Genomic DNA, 17574 nt, shown 5'->3' with positions numbered 1-17574 from the left:
AGATTATTAAATGTAATTGATATAAGCCCGACAAGCTTATATGGACACATTTACTTGACTTATAAAACTAATAAATATATAAATAATATTGTAAATTTTCAATGATATAACATTTATTTACTTTTTAAAGATTTATTCTAAATTTTTAATGATATAACATTTATGTATTTTTCAAAAAGAATATTATTCTACCGATAAGTTTTAAAAAATAACTATATTCCTTGAGCATTGAAAAATATACATTTCTAAACTATGCTTTTTTAGTATTAAATGTTGAAAATCAAATTAAGAGTGAGCTGCACTATTTTTCTATGAGATTGGTTGATAAATACACACAAACCCAATTTCTTATAATCATTCAATTAATAAATTGATTATGGAACTGCTTATATACACGGAAAATTTTTCTTCCCAAACAACTTTACCAAATGGACAATTCAGTGAAAGATAAATCACCTCCTCGCATTCAGCACCACACAGGGGACATTGACTAGGCCCCTAAAATCATTCCTTTCCCAATGGACAATTCAGTGAAAGATAAATCACCTCCTCACATTCAGCACACGGCCCCTGAAATCTTCTCCCAATGGACAATTCAGTGAAAGATAAATCACCTCCTCACATTCAGCACCACACAGGACATTGACTAGGCCCCTGAAATCCTCTCCCAAGGAGAGATTATCTGTAACACCCTCAGATCTGAAAGTGAATTTCTATCATTGACTTTTTAATCGTTATTGTGAATGAAACCATTTAAAAAAAACAAGGATTGATAACAAATATTGATTTGTTAGATAGAAGTAATAAAGAAAAAAAACAGTTGAGAAGTTGGCATGCGGATGGGACTCATTAACTAATTCTGAATTTCCAGACACAGTTGGGAAAAGGCAGTTATCTCCTTTCTTTTCCTTGACCCGGGAGATAGAAAAGTTTCCTTGACCCTGGAGATATAGAAGATCTCAGGAGGGACCAAGCAGGGGTTGGTCAGAAGGAGAAGAAAACTACCTGAAAGAGAGAGCTTGAGTAAAACTTCCAAGAGGGTTGCCTTGAGCTGGCTAGAGCCAGTGGAAACTCTCTGATCAGAGTTAAATCTGGTATTCCAGACTAGGCCAGGAGGGTCTTGAGGTCTTGGAAGGCATTCCGATAGTCTACCTATGAAACTGTGCTCGAAGTGGAGCTAGGGGGGAATTTGGATGTAATTGTCAAATCCGTTGGAAGGAAGGGAGGAGTAGTCCCATCCTTATTCCATCTTCTGATTGTCCTACACTGCAGATAAGTAGTGATATTTTCCTGTTAATTATCTGATGAATTAACTATGTGATATAAGGCTCTATTACAGTTAGGAGAACATATGTGATATCGTAGGAAATTCTTCTAAACAAAAAGCAGGAACCGTTATTGAAATAATTTCTATATCTGTATATGAATGTTCTGGAAACAGAGTAGTGATGGGGTATGTAGGCTGTGAAGCATGATTTGATAAACAAAAAAAATTCCAATCTCAGAATAGTTTACTAATTAAGTAAGTATTCTATAATTAAATGACAGTATCCTGTTGCAGTTCTGGAAACACAGGAATTCAATGTAGATTACTGATATTCATTTAGAAACAGAACAATTTAACATGAAAATATCTGGTTGACATTCTAGAGTGTTGTAAGGAGACTATCCTGCCACCGCACTGAGGATAGAACTGCACCTATGTACGATCATAGTTGCATAACAAGGGAAAGGGGGTATCGGGTTTCCACCCTGGTATGTAAAAGAGGTCTGTAGGATTAATTAGAGTGAAACCCCTCTCAGAGGGCAGCTGAAAAGAAGGGTTGGAAATACACACCAGTTTTGGAATTAACTTGTGATCGAAAAAGACACTTTAAAATTGATTTAGATATACGAATTTCATCTCCAGGTAACAATACAGTCTATGCTATTGTTAAAGTAGTAATGGATGATTCTCAATCGAAATGTCTGGACCAAGGGACCTGTAAGCAATAGAAAACAAGGATTAAACTGTCAGCATAACCTTAGCAGCAAGGAGAGCCTAACCCTTCAATCTTTCAATTTGTGTGCCATCAGTCAAATCAAAACAAAAACAAGACCGGACTTGTTGTAATAGAACTGTAGATAACTAATAAATTTGTCATATTAAACAAGTAAGTAGCAGCGTTAACCACAAGTATAACTCCATTAATTGAGATGGTGATTAAATAGTATTTTGTACATGTCATTAACAAGCAGCAACAGAGCTATAAACAAGCTTAACATCATCAACGTAAAAATAATGTACAGTTTGAGTATGGTAACCGATTCAGAAAACAAAACCCATATCGCAACCCAGCCGAGGAAAGGCTTGGAGCCTAAACCCTCAGACATGTCGCAAGTACGAAACCGCAAAGAAAAACATCATACAATAAAGAGTAGGTCGAGAACCTTGGAGGTTTCCCATACACAGTTCACCGAACCGTAGTCCTCTGAGGACTGGTAAATATGACAGACAGACTGCAGTGAAAGACTAAGAGTTACTCGAATGCCAACCTGGGAATGGAAAATCATCGCTTCTGGGTAAATTATTGGAGCCAACGACCCTGGTGGTTGCCCTCTTTACCTGCGAAAACAGCCTGCCTGTTAGGGTTTAGCTCGATAGAAGACATATAGCTCAGAAAATAAAAGGGAAAGAAATTGGCCAACAATTTTAGAAAAGGAAACATTACCTGAGCCGGAGGTGAGTGGAGAACCTCCATGCAGTCAAAATTGTACACAGTACTACAGCGTAGCAACCAAGCCAGCAAGGAATTTAGGATTTTCTTGGTAATCCAGTGCAGAGCAGGGTCTAGATACCGAGAAACGTTGAAGTTGTAGGGATTCTGCACTATTTCCGTCCGTTGGGGAGAAGCAACTGGGAAACAAAGGCATTATTTCCTTCTGTTGGGGAGAAGCAACTGGGAGCCAGGTTACCACATCTGGAGGTGTGCCTCGAGAGCCACCCAACATCCATTAACAATGTCATGCAATGAATTAGTATCATAAATAAATTAAATGCTTGCCTACGAATTAAATTAATGGGCGACTCATTGCTGAAGCAGTTCACAAACCAAATGACGAAAACAGGGGAAATGCTTGGTAACAGAAACAAAATAGCAAGACAACCAAGAGCCTGCAAAGAAAGTGTGCCGTTAATTTTTTAGGTGCAAGACACGGAAGCTCGGCAAACCGCTCCCGGGCTATGATTTTTGCAACACGAGAAAGGGCATCTCTCCAGGTTTGAATGCTGGTGGAGTCGTATCGCGGTTTCCCTTCACCCGTTTGCGCGATTTCTATCCAGATTTCAGTTTCAGAAGGGTTTTGGGGGCATGAGGATACAGGGGATGCCATTGCCAATGCCGATTCGACTATACAAACAGAGATTGGAGCCCGTAAACTGAAACAGCCATAAACCCCATGAAACCGTAAACGGAAACAGCCATAAACTCCACGAACTCTCCCGGAAGTTCGGCGCACAGATGTCAAGTGGAAAGTGAAACATTTTTTAAGGTTTTTTAATGTTTTAAAACATTTTTTTATTAAATCAGACGGCTGATTTTTGTTCAATCGTCTAACAAAAGTTCTAACGGCTACGATTAGGACAGAAAGGCATTTGGGGGAGTTCATTTCAGAGAGAAACGCCTTACGGCTTAATGAAAAATTTAATTTAAAATATTAAATATAACAATATTTAATAAAAAATCACCTATCAACCCAATAAAAAAATAAAAACGTTTCACAACCACAAAGCAGGTTTTCATGTCCCTAGTCATTATTAAAGCTGGACATCAAATTAATGTTAAAACACTTTTTATCCCTTACTATCTTGTCCCGTCATGGGCAATGTGCCTTGACTCTTGAAAACAATGCCTTTCACAATAATTTTATTTCATCCTCGCAGATGAAACCCGATAGCCACCAGTTTTTTTAAAGTGCTACATCAGTCGGATCCGGGCACCTAATGCACTCTCTACAGGCCATAATTACGGATCAGGTATGATGGCTTATCAATATCGGAGAATATTTCTTTCAAACACACTTCAGGGCCGACAAATTTAGTCGTATACTTCAACATACATCGACTTATCCTAAGTTTCTAAAACCATTCTGCAATTTTCGAAGTTTAAACTCCATGCCGCATTAGGGAACAAAATAGTGGTTCCCACGTGGTTCTGATACTTATTTTCTTGTTTTCATTGTTGGGCTCTTTTGGGTTTTGATCATTTGTTGGGAATTTTCTGGCCAAAAATTTGCTTATTGGTTTGTTTAAATAACTCCAGTCAGTGAGCATTCTTCCATATGGAGGGGTAGATAGATACATAGAAAATAGGTTAGTTTAATATTAGTAGATATCGTTGACTATTTGTAGTAAGGTAAATTGAATTTGATTAAATTTCCATTGTTGTGAAGCATCTCCGAGCTAATTTTGAGTAGTCGTCTAAGTTACTTTTGTTATTGTGATAAGCTGACACCTACACCTTTGCATATGGAAACTGCTCATGCAAGGAAATGAGAGAACACCAGTGAATCAAGTAGGCCACGGAAACTTTAGAAAACGATTTGACTTGGAAAAGAATTTGGGTATCAGATAGATAGATACACGGCTATATTAACAAAGAACGAAACTGTCAAGAAGGGAAATCCTCGTAGAGAATAGACTAGTTAGTATAGGAATTATGCAATCTTAGCTTACAGTCCCACTATTGGGTTTTTTTGATTTTGAGCTGGTGAAGCTGAGGGCTCAAATGTAACTTTATGTTTATTAGGCACCCATGTTCCCACCATAGCTTTGGAAGTCTGCAAATGAATCTTCCACAGACTTGGTCCAGCAAAATGTTAAAATTTTAACTCATAATTAAGCTCTGCACTCAATGAATAAAACATACATCTACTAAAAGAACTGAAAACTTAGTTTTCGCCTATCAAAACTTCAGATCTGCAAGTACTAAAACTCTGTAAGATAAATTCTATGGTAAAGATACATCATTCTATGAGTTACATCAAAACAGCAGATGGATTAGATTTGATCTACATCACACAGTATTCAGGAGAGCAAGGACAGGCTTTAACAACAATTATACAAGCTCTCTATTATACAGAAATTACAACAGCAGCTAACACACAGGCTGCCAATGCTTGCTATATAGACTTCTAAGCTAATGCACCCTCTAATTTTATAGACTAAAAAGAGTGGTGGAGTTACAATAGGTAGTTACTAATCCTAGGTGGAGTGCTCCTATTGACCATGCCCACCTCAATAGGCACATCCTTATCATGAGAGAGGGCTACCCCCTTTATGAATGTACCCTATTAATCATGAATAATGCACCCAATAAGCAAGAAGTAATGTGCCCAACTGCTAAGGAGTAATTTCCAGCGTTTATGACATCTACTAAAGCACCAACCTTTAATGTGCGCCCTGTCTTACCTCATGTATGCACTGTAACTCCTTAAAAAACAAAAGCAAGATAAAAGGGCCTATAAGGTGAGCTCTCTCATCAAGATCTCCTTCAGTATTGCACTCCGTCTCCAACTCTGCACTCTCTACTGCTGCATGCCTAGTAAGAAAGGAGAACTTTGAAGCAACAAGTAATCTAACACCCCCTCTTTGTGAGGAAGGTGTTTTCCACCAAACTAGGTCTCTCCTTCATCATCTCAGTCTTCACCATCTACAAATCTATAGGAATGTAGTCCAATACTACAATGCCCTTTCAAACTCAGTTTCTTAGGAAATGGTACTAATATCAATGTGCTTAGAGTGATCATGAAAAATGAGATTCTCAAAAAGCCTAGAGCAATTCTGATTTTCACAGTAGACAACAAGGGTATCTGACATCTGATTGGTCAACTCTACAATCAAATTGCAAACCATTTGGCCTCGCAATAATTAGAAGAAGCTGTCATGTACTCTGCTTCAGTTAAACTGAATGCAATTGCCAGCTGCTTCTTGCTGAACTAGAAATTCAAACCAGATCCCAAGCTGAAACAATAACCAGAAGTACTATTCCAAGTACTCGCATCTCCAGCACAATTTGAACCTAGAAATCCATGTAGCAACAACTTGTTGAGATTTATAAATATCAACAGAAGAATCGATGAAACCAAATTTCACTCAAATTTTGAAATAGCTCCTCACAAGTGCACTAGAGAGAGAGATAGGTCTCGTGTGCTTGAGAGAGTGTAAAAAGCTAAGCACAAGGGCTGGAATCAGAAATACATAAGTGCACCTATGAGAAAGATGCCAATCACATGAGAGAATGCCAAAAGCAAGTGCCTTTACACTTATAGTACTGTATATTTCAGATCAAGAAGTTCACAAGAGGAGATGCTACAAATGTGAGCTTGAGATGTATATTTATACACAACTCAAGTGAGGCGCCCCTTTGACTGCAAAAGGGCAGAAACCACAAGAGGGTTATTTGTTGATTTCTGTAGCATCAGATGTGCTCTAGCCTCAAAATTGGCAGAGAGGCTAAGGCACATGCATTCTCCAAGGCCCAGAAATCATTCGGGAAAATTCCACCTAGAGATGGCTTAATTAAAATAATTAATCATTTTTTAATGTATTCCTAAGTCTAAACTTAGGAAATGTGATTAATTAAAGGGTATTAATTAAATCTGGTGCAAATCTTCTAGAAGAAGACGAGGATCAACTCCCAGTTAATCTTAGCCTTTGATTATGTTTTAATCTTGGCCGTTGGTGCTCCAACGAGAGATTATAAGAAGGAGCTTGATGGGCACTTGGAGAACACACCGAGATAGTGAGATCTAGAGATTGAATTTCTCAAGAGTAGCAGCGCTGAGTTGTCGGAGAGAGATTGAGTGATCTTCTTGCAGTGAGGGGCAGGGATAGTAGATTGGAGGGGATTTTTCGAGTTCCAAAGAGTGCAAGGCAGAGAAGACAATGAGAGGTTTAGACTTTAGAGAGGCAGCGTAGTGCCATGCAGAGGCAGCACAATGCTTCAAAGGGAGTCCGTAATTTTGCTGGGAGTAGTCGAGATCTAGTGCCGGAAGCCGGGGTGTGAGACCACAGGGCCAAAGAGTCGAGTTCCAGTCAGCAAAGCGGTTAGCTGGAAGGGTGACGCAACTCCTAGAAGCTGTGACGCAGTGGCTATGTAAGCCCACGCAGAGGCAACGTGGGGCTAGCCATCCAGAGCCTGGATCAGATTCAGATCGCTAGTGACAGTGTGAGAATATTTATCACTACCTCTTTGCTAGTTTATTGTCTGTATCGGATTGCCAGTTTGGGCATCTAAAGATTTGTACTCAGAAACTACTGCATAATAATTAAAACCCCCAGTTGCTGTACTGTTTTTCCCACATTGGGTTTTTCCGAGGACGTTTGTCCAAAAACAATGCTGTAATTGTGTGTGTGTTCATTTCTCTCCTGTGCAGTATTTTGTTTTTGCAATATTTTATGTTGTGAAGGCTACAATAGATTTTATTTCGATGTTTACTATGTAACACTGCTGTTGATTTGGGGTAGCATCGGATGTGCTCTAGCCACAAAATTTGGTGGAGAGGTTGGGGCACATGAGATCTCTAATATCCACAAAGGGTTCGAGCAAATTCTAAACAGATAAAGAGATATTAAAATAATTAATATTTTTAATGGAGTCCCTAAGTCTAAACTTAGGGAAAATAAAATATTAATGTGTATTAATATGAATCTGTGTTAGAATGGTCCAAAAGACATGGATCAAGCCAGATCTAATCTTAGCCATTAATTAGGGACTTAATCTCGGCCTTTGAGATGTCAACAGAAAAGGTATAAGAGGAGGCTTGAGGGGCACTTGGAGAACAGACTGAGGGAGACCAGTCAGTTCAATTTCTGGAGTGGGGTTTGCTGAGAAATTGAACCAGTGGTTTGGAGAGCAGTTAGGAGGCAACAAGTACAGAACAGAGAGACAGGAGATCAACGCAGAAGAGGCAGACGTAGAGCCAGACATAGAGGCAGTAGAGGCTGCGCAGAGCCAGAAGGGCTTGCGGCATCCACACAGAGGCTGCAGGAATGACGCAGAAGCCCAGAGAGGCTGCGCAAAGCCTCAGTAGGTTGACGCAGAGGGTTTCAGGCTGACGCAAAGGGTTTCAGGCTGTAGCAAAGGTCAATAGGGCCTACGCTGGGTTTAGGAAAGTGCTGGAAGTTTGTCTATTTATGGGTAAGCCAGTTTGGCACCCTGTTGTATAAGAAAATTGTTGAATAATAAAATCCACCCTTGCTGCACCGGTTTTCCCACATTGGGTTTTTCCGGGGACATTAGTCCAAAATAACTGTGTCAATGTGTGCATATTTTTGTTTCTATATTACAATGTGATATTTGCAGCAATATTTATTTCAATGTTTGTTGAAGTAATTTCATGAATAAGTTATGATGAAATAAGTAGGAAAAGTAAATCAGTTGCTACAGTGATAGAATTTTCACAACTCCAAATAACTTGATTTAGAAATTAACAAGTAGGAGAAATTTAATCAATTGTTGCAATAGGCAATCGGGTCACCGATTTTTCACATGGTATCAGGGCACAGATCGTAAGTTGGAGAGCTCAGAGCAGAAAGGGAGAAGGAGGGTCGAATTTTTGCGTAGGTAGCAATTCGAAACCCCATGGGTAGCGTATTTCCTTGGTCGGGAGGGTCAGTTTTTTGTGGAAATTTTACTTCTTTGAGTGAGTCGACAGAGAATAAAATTTTCCAGGTTGAAGAGTACCAGAGGCAGAGGGAGCAACAATAGTTTCCTTGCAGAGTAGATCTTCAGTTGGGACGCAGATTTTGTAGTAGTTTGCTAGTGCAAATAGCATCAGGAGGAAGGAAGAGCACACACTGAGGGAATTCTTTCCTCAGGGGACTTCTAGCCAAGAAGTTCGAATTTTCCTAGCAGAGCAACAGTAGTTGTGTGTGGAGTTTCTCACTCCAGAAGGGAGTGTGAATAGCTGGGCAACAACTGTGCAGAGGAGAAGAGGAGTTCGACATTTTCAGAGAGATGGCATCAGCTGGGTTGAGAGATCAAGATCGGTTGGACGGAGCCTCCAACTATGTGATCTGGAAGGCTAGAATTTCCTGCCTTCTAGATGAACATGATCTCAAGACTTATATCGATAGTGTGGTAGTTGTACCCGCAGATGCAGATCCGCTTAAGAAATACAAGAAGGAGATGGCGAAAGCTAAGAGGCTGATTCTCGATGGAGTTCGAGATCACATGGTATCTCAAATAGTTGGCAAAGATACAGCCCAACAGATGTGGGGGGCACTAGCTACGCTGTATGAAGGATCTTTTGAGCAACGGAAGATGTATCTTGAGGAAACCCTAAGATGCACTAGGATTCAGAAAGGGGAGCGTATAGACCCCTTCCTCCCTAGGCTTCAAGATGTCTGGGATCAACTGGCTTCAGTAGGATTAGCGCCCCAACCTACAGAGTTTGTACGATTAGCTCTGAACAACATTTCCGAAGAATGGCAAGTTTTTGTCTAGAGTATCTTGGGTAGAGAGAAACTGCCAGATTGGGAATGTGTGTGGGCTGATTTGCAGCAAGAGGAGATGAGGCGAGATCTGGTGAAGAGCACCATCAGTTGTGTTGGCAGCAGCAGTGGGACGAAGCAAGTAAAGGAGGGGGAAGATGTGGCCCTCACATCTTAAGGGGCAACAGGAGCAATGCAGGAGGAAGAAGGACATTTCCAAGATCAAGTGCTTCAGATGTGGTGAGATTGGCCACTACAACACTCAATGTCCTCTAGGAAAGAAGGACAAAAAGAAGCAGGATCAGCAGGCTGCATCCGCTGAGATCGACAGGCTGTCCTCCAAATTGGAGGAAGTGTTTGCCATGATCACCGAGTTACCTCCAGGGGTGAGGTGGGGTGATTTGGAGTTGTAGCCCCAGAGAGCTACATGATGGGAAGGATTCTTGAGGAGGTCCACCTCATGAATCAATACCTTGCTACGGGAGCCCAAAGCATGCAATAGCAGGATGGATCGTGGCAGTTGGTGCAGTCAGATGCCAGAGTGACAAATGCAGTAGCTAGTGGCTGTTAGATATTGGGCAACACAAAGCAGAGTCAGCAGCAGCGTAGAGGCTTCAGTGACAGTGCAAAGTCTAGCATCAATCAGGACTCTAGTGACAAATGCATCATACTAACCACAGTTGGTTTAGTATTTTGGATACTTTTCCGTTGCAGTTGCAACAACAATAGTTGGAGAGGGTGGCAGTGCAGATGCAGTGTTGATAGCAGTTCAGGAGGGCCAGCAGCAACACAGATGCAACAATCAGAGTTGCGTAGTAGTTGATGGGCAACAAAGCTAGACATCAGCAACACAACATGAGATGGTGTAGAGACAGAGTGATGCTTCAGTGGGTTGCAGCACTAGAGCACATTCCTCGCTAAGAGAGGGATTGTTGATTTCTATAGCATTGGATGTGCCCTAGCCTCGAGATTTTGCAGAGAGGCTAAGACGTGCATTCTCCAAGACCCAGAAATCGTTTGGGAAAATTCCACCTAGAGATGGTTTAATTAAAATAATTAATCATTTTTTAATGTATTCCTAAGTCTAAACTTAGGAAATGTGATTAATTAAAGGGTATTAATTAAATATGATGTGAATATTCTAGAAGAAGACGACAATCAACTCCCAGTTAATCTTAGCCTTTGATTATGTTTTAATCTTGTCCATTGGTGCTCCAACAAGAGATTATAAGAAGGAGCTTGATGGGCACTTGGAGAACACACCCAGATAGTGAGATCTAGAGATTGAATTTCTCAAGAGTAGCAGCGTTGAGTTGCCAGAGTGAGATTGAGTGATTTTCTTGTAGTGAGGGGCAGGGATAGTAGATTGGAGGGGATTTTTCTAGTTCCGGAGAGTGCAAGGCAGAGAAGGCAACGAGAGGTTCAAAGAGGCAGCGCAGTGCTTTAGAGGGAGTTCATAATTTTGCTGGGAGTAGTCGAGATCTAGTGTCGGAAGTCGGGGTGTGAGACTGAGGGGCCAGAGAGTCGAGTTCCAGTCAGCAAATCGATCAGCTAGAAGGGTGACACAGCTCCTAGAAGCTGTGATGCAGTGACTGCATAAGCCCACACAAAGGTAGCGTGGGGCTAGCCATCCAGAGCCTGGATCAGATTCAGATCACTAGTGACAGTGTGAGAATATTTCTCACTACCTCTTTGCCAGTTTATTCTCTGTATTAGATTGCCAGTTTGGGCATCTAAAGGTTTTTACTCAGAACTACTGCATAATAATTAAAACCCTCAGTTGTTGCACCGATTTTCCTACAGTGGGTTTTTCCGGGGATGTTTGTCCAAAAACAATGGTGTAATTGTGTGTGTGTTCATTTCTCTCATGTGCAGTATTTTGTTTCCAAAGTATTTTATGTTGTGAAGGTTGCAGAAGATTTATTTCGATGTTTATTGTGTAACGCTGTAAATAACTTGATTCAGAAATTAACAAGTAGGAGAAATTTAATTAGTTGTTGCAGTAGGGAATCAGGTCACCGATTTTTCACATGGTATCAGAGCATAGATCGTAAGCCAGAGAGCTCAGAGCAGAAAGGGAGAAGGAGGGTCGAATTTCTGCGTAGGCAACAATTTGAAACCCCAGGGGCAGCGTATTTCCTTGGCCAGGAGGGTCAATTTTTCGTGGAAATTTTACTTCTCTGAGTGAGTCGACAGAGAATAAAATTTTCCAGATCGAAGAGTACCAGAGGCAAAGGGAGTAGCAACAGTTTCCTTGCAGAGCAGATCTTCAGCTGGGACACAAATTTTGCAGCAGTTTGCTAGTGCAAATAGCATCAGGAGGAAGGAAGAGCACACACTGAGGGAATTCTTTCCTCAGGGGACTTCTAGCCAAGAAGTTCAAATTTTCCTAGCAAAGCAGTAGTAGTTGTGTGCGGAGTTTCTCACTCTAGAAGGGAGTGCAAATAACTGGGTAGCAGCTGCGCAGAGGAGAAGAGGAGGAGTTCGACATTTTCAGAGAGATGGCATCAATTGGGTTGAGAGATCAAGATCAGTTGGACGGAGCCTCCAACTATGTGATCTGGAAGGCTAGAATTTCTTGCCTTCTAGATGAACATGATCTCAAGACTTATATCGATAGTGTGGTAGCTGTACCTGTAGATGCAGATCTGCTCAAGAAATATAAGGAGATGGCGAAAGCTAAGAGGCTGATTCTTGATGGAGTTCAAGATCACATGGTATCTCACATAGCTGGCAAAGATATTGCCCGACAGATGTGGGAGGCACTAGCTACGCTGTACGAAGGATCTTCCGAGCAGCGAAAGATGTATCTTGAGGAAAAGCTGAGATGCATGAGGATGCAGAAAGGGGAGCGTATAGATGCCTTCCTTACTAGGCTTCAGGATGTCCAGGATCAGCTGGCTTTAGTAGGATCAACGCCCCAACCTACAGAGTTTGTATGATTAGCTCTGAACAACGTTTCCGAAGAATGGCAAGTTTTCGTCCAGAGTATCCTGGGCAAAGAGAAACTACCAGATTGGGAACGTGTGTGGGCTGATTTGCAGCAGGAGGAGATGAGGCGAGATCTGGTGAAGAGCACCATCAGTGGTGCTAGCAGTAGCAGTGGGACGAAATAAGTAAAGGAGGAGGAAGATGTGGCCCTTGCATCTAAGGGGCAGCAGGAGCAATGCATGAGGAAGAAGGACATTTCCAAGATCAAGTGCTTCAGGTGTGGTGAGCTTGGCCACTACAACACTCAATGTCCTCTCAGAAAGAAGGACAAAGAGGAGAAGCAGGATCAATAGGCTGTGTAAAACCCTAATTGTGCAATTTAACGAGACGGTAAATTTGTAGTGGAATTTAAAAATTAAATAGGGAAGAATACCTGGAAATCAGTTTGGAGACATTTCTTGTCTGTTGCTCCCGCTCCTGCTACCAAACCAACTCTTTTCCTCCAAGCATATCTGGGGTTTACCTATCCAGTCCCCAGATCCAGAAGACTTCAAAATGGAGATTTTTGGCCCCTGTGCCCAAAACTCCAAGAACAATTGCTCAATTATCAAATTCCTCTCAATAGATTCTGACTATTGCTTCTCTGTGTATTCCCCTTTGTCTTTGTTTTCCTCAAAGGTCAAGAACCTCCCCCTTCCCTTTGTCATCTCCTCTCTTCTTATACACCAATCCTTCCACCGCCTTCCTTTCCACCGTCTCAGGGTCTTGATTAATAAAATGTTTTCTTGGTTCTCTGTCAGTCATAGGTGGAGCGAATTTCAGCTCCCACCTTGCTCTTTCATTTCGTAGAGGCGGTCACGTTTAAGAGTAATGGACTTAAGTATTGTATTTATTTAATTCATGTTGTATTCATAGTCTACTTTATAACTCCTCATGACTTTATTTTATGCTCCTTTTAATTGCATAATATATATAATGAATTCTTTTAAGTTTGTATAGTTTGTATATTATAATTTTTCCCTTTTAGTTTAATTTCATTGTATATTTTATATTGTATTTCCTTTGCTATTTTATATATAAAATGTATTATATTCAATTTATTTTTGTACCATATATATTAAATTCCCTTTTTACTTTGTATAATACATTGTCTTTCCCTTTTATTTTGTATAGTTATATATTATGGTGGTGGTACATACATTAAGTACCTCACCCAATATATTTAATATTTTTGTGAATTAGGTATTTACTTATAACTTTCAATAATTAATCCGTTCATCTTTTACTGGGCAATTTTCATAATAAGTTAATATACATACTAGCACAGTGTATCCGATGCATGTATATGTAGCTATCATATGGATGCCTCGTATGCATGCTAATATTTTTATGCTCCCTTTAATTTGAGATGAGTCATTACAGGCTGCATTTGCTGAGATCGACAGGCTGTCCTCTAGATTGGAAGAAGAGTTTGCCATGATCACAGAGTTACCTCCATGGGTGAGGTCGGGTGATTTGGAGTTGTAGCCCTAGAGAACTACAACATGGGCAGGATTCTTGAGGAGGTCCACCTCATGAATCAATACCTTGCTACAGGAGCCCATAGCATGCAATAGCATGATGGATCAGTGGTAGTTGGTGCAGTCAGATGCCAGAGTGACAGATGCAGTAGCTAGTGGCTGTCAAATACTAGGCAGCACAGAGTACAGTCAGCAACAACGCAACAACTTCAGTGACAACGTAGATTCTAGCATCAGTCAGGACTCAGGTGACAGATGCATCATACTGACTACAGTTGGTTCAATATTTTGGATACTTTTCCGTTGCAATTGCAGCAACAACAGTTGGAGAGGGTTGCAGTGGAGATGCAGTGTTGGCAACAATTTAGCAGGGCCAACAGCAACACGGATGCAACAATCAGAGTTGTGTAGTAGTTGATGGGCAGCAGAGTCAGACATCAGCAACGCAGTAGGAGATGGTGCAGAGACTGAGTGATGCTTCAGTGGGTTGCAACACTAGAGCACATTCCTCGCTAAGGGGGGTGTTGATTTCTGTAGCATCGGATATGCTCTAGCCTCAAGATTTTGCAGAGAGGCTAAGACACATGCATTCTCCAAGACTCAGAAATCGTTTGGGAGAATTACACCTAGAGATGGTTTATTTAAAATAATTAATAAATTTTTAATGTATTCCTAAGTCTAAACTTAGGAAAAGTGATTAATTAAAGGGTATTAATTAAAATTGGTGCGAATCTTCTAGAAGAAGATGAGGATCAACTCCCAGTTATTCTTAGCCTTTGATTATGTTTTAATCTTGGCCGTTGGTGCTCCAACGAGAGATTATAAGAAGGAGCTTGATGGGCACTTGGAGAACACACCGAGATAGTGAGATCTAGACATCGAGTTTCTCAATAGTAGCAGCGCTGAGTTGTCGGAGTGAGATCGAGTGATCTTCTTGCAGTGAGGGGAAAGGATAGTAGACTGGAGGGGTTTTCCAGTTCCGGAGAGTGCAAGGTAGAGAAGGTAACGAGAGGTTAAGAGAGGCAGCACAATGCTTCAGAGGGAGTCTGTAATTTTGCTGGGAGCAGTTGAGATCTAGTGTTGGAAGTCGGGGTGTGAGACCGGAGGGCAAGAGAGTCGACTTCCACTCAACAAATCGATCAGCTGGAAGTGTGACACAACTACTAGACACTGTGATGCAGTGACTGCGTAAGCCCACACAGAGACTGCGCAAAGGTAGCGTGGGGCTAGCCATTTAGAGCCCGGATCAGATTTAGATCACCAGTGACAGTGTGAGAATATTTCTCACTACCTCTTTGCCAATTTATTCTTTGTATCAGATTTCCAGTTTGGGCATCTACAGATTTGTACTCAGAAACTACTACATAATAATTAAAACCCTCAGCTACTGCACTGGTTTTCCCACATTAGGTTTTTCCAGGGACGTTTGTCCAAAAACAATGGTGTAATTGTGTGTGTGTTCATTTCTCTCTTGTGCAGTATGTTGTTTCCGCAATATTTTATGTTGTGAATGCTGCAGTAGATTTTATTTCAATGTTTACTGTGTAACACTGTAAATAACTTGATTAAGAAATTCGCAAGTAGGAGAAATTTTATCAGTTGCTGCAGTAGGGAATCGGGTCACCGATTTTTCACATTATTGAGCCAACTTATCAAGTTTGACTAGGTCAGACTTAGTTATACCTAGTAATACAATGAATGAAATAAAACATGGCCTTAACCATAATTACAAATACATAATGATACAATTGAATGGCCTGCAACCACATGTATTAGGTTACACCAATACTTTCAAGTTTCAACACCTCCCTTGCACTAAACAAGGAGCCACAAAAGGAAGTCATATAATATAAGATTACATTTTTACTTACCCCCCATAATGTTGAATGATCCCCTTAAGTTCCACATTTTTCCTTTGTAAAGTCATCAAGATATCAGTAGATGAGATTGAGCTTCAGAGAGATTTAGGTGGGAGATGTTCAAGTTTAGGAGGGACATCAAAAAACTAAATAATGATTTGTGACGGAAAATATTCCTCCTAATAGTTCTTAAATGGGATAGCAAGAAATTCAGCTGGATTAGATTTATCTTGAAAACAATTAGCAATTTGAGCAAGAAGAGATGGAAGTGGAGGAGATTCCTATTGACACACATGAATAGATCAACAAGAAACTCTGTTGCATCAATAAGAATGGAGGTAGTCCACTTAGGCATAGGTCTTGACCTATCCAAAGGAAGACTAATTGGTGTAGATGAATCATGCAAGGTGTTGCCATTATCATTGAATAATGGAATAAAATTGTCGAGACTTGCAATGTTGCACAAAGCGGGGATTTTTTTGGAAGCGAATCATCATTTTTCAAAAGTCTAGGAAGTGAAGTGTCTACTATATATATATATATATTTTTTTTGCATTTATATTAAAAAAGACATCCAAAATACCAAATTAGTTGTAGAAGATATGAGAACATGCATATTTGTACATAAATCAAGATAGGTATGACATCCATTGTACATCAATGATTAATTATTCGAGCATCAACTATTTAGATTCCAACAATTACAAACATACATCAAATGTTTAAGCATATCATAAAACATAAAACATTTAGAAGATAAAATCATAAAACATTAAAATAACTTATCTAGCAAGTGAGCAACTGTCAACATGAGTCATGTCCAAAATTCAAATAATAATGTTTACAAAATAGGCCGCTTGGCCACCATCAACTACAAATTGAACTAGGAAGAGTAAGACAAAAATGTTCAAATTCACAACAAGACTACAAGTCTAATCTACGACAAAAGTAGTAAATTGTGACTATATCTACTAACCTCTCCTCCTTCCACCACGAATAGTACGTGAGCCTCCACATGGTTGTTGAAGAATGTAACTAGTTTTAGTCTTCATAATTGTCATTTGACTCATGTAATGAGGTAAAGGTCAAAAGAAATTTATTTATGAAAAGCATGGGTGTTATGAACAAGGTTCGTACTTCAAGTTAAATACTCCAGAAGACTTGGAATATAAAGATCTCCATTGAAGATACAAGAATATATATTAAGTGTATGAATAAGAATGATGTTACAAGTGAGAGTGAGGGCCTGCTTATATATCCTAGGCAAGTACCTTTTCACGTACGATCATGTCCTTAGAGACGTGCCTCCTCATTATTAACTACTAGTTAATTAAGTAGTATTCATTTATTTACATTATATATATATATATTTATTCATAACATTGCCTTCCTCCTCAAAAAGCTTTGTCCTCAAAGCTTGCTAATGAAAAGGTTTGATCTCTTTTTCTGTGTTGAATGTCTTCCCGTCTCGGAACTGTCATCTTCGTTGATACAAGATGATATGATCCTTTGAGTGATAAACAAAACTGTTGCACTAAGAAGGGATCAGACCATCCTAAATTAAACTTCTGTGAAACTTGGGAATTACTTGATAGCTAGGATAACTTGTTATCGTCAGACTGGATTGTGCTGACATCATTTTTCTTCGGAACACAAGTTTATTGTTTATGTTCTGAGTGATATGGATTTGTAAATTGATTGAGATGTTTGTTCTTGTGATTCGGGTGTAGATAAGGAGTTCTTTTGGTTTGTCTTTCCCTTATCATATGTGAGGCAAGATTTTGATTCA

The 17574-nt window shown here is 40.0% G+C and overlaps 1 protein-coding gene across 3 annotated transcripts in view; it reads left to right on the top strand.

The window, feature by feature from the left end:
- Window positions 1-3848: 3848 nt before the first annotated feature.
- The window catches only part of LOC149181171 (uncharacterized), a 209038-nt gene continuing 195312 nt past the window's right edge, over window positions 3849-17574 (top strand). For 2 of the 3 annotated variants that reach the window (XM_089416479.1, XM_089416478.1), the window contains exon 1: window positions 3849-4015. The gene's annotated coding sequence lies outside the window, so the exon portion shown is untranslated. The remainder of the gene's footprint in view (window positions 4016-17574) is intronic. The other variant, XM_089416480.1, reaches the window with a different exon arrangement.

Source organism: Pinus tabuliformis, chromosome 3_2 (genome assembly GCF_031772625.1).
Source record: "Pinus tabuliformis cultivar Carrire ecotype Pingquan chromosome 3_2, CPIR1, whole genome shotgun sequence".
NCBI classification, from domain to species: Eukaryota; Viridiplantae; Streptophyta; class Pinopsida; order Pinales; family Pinaceae; genus Pinus; species Pinus tabuliformis.
This window is presented reverse-complemented; position numbering and strand designations above follow the sequence as displayed.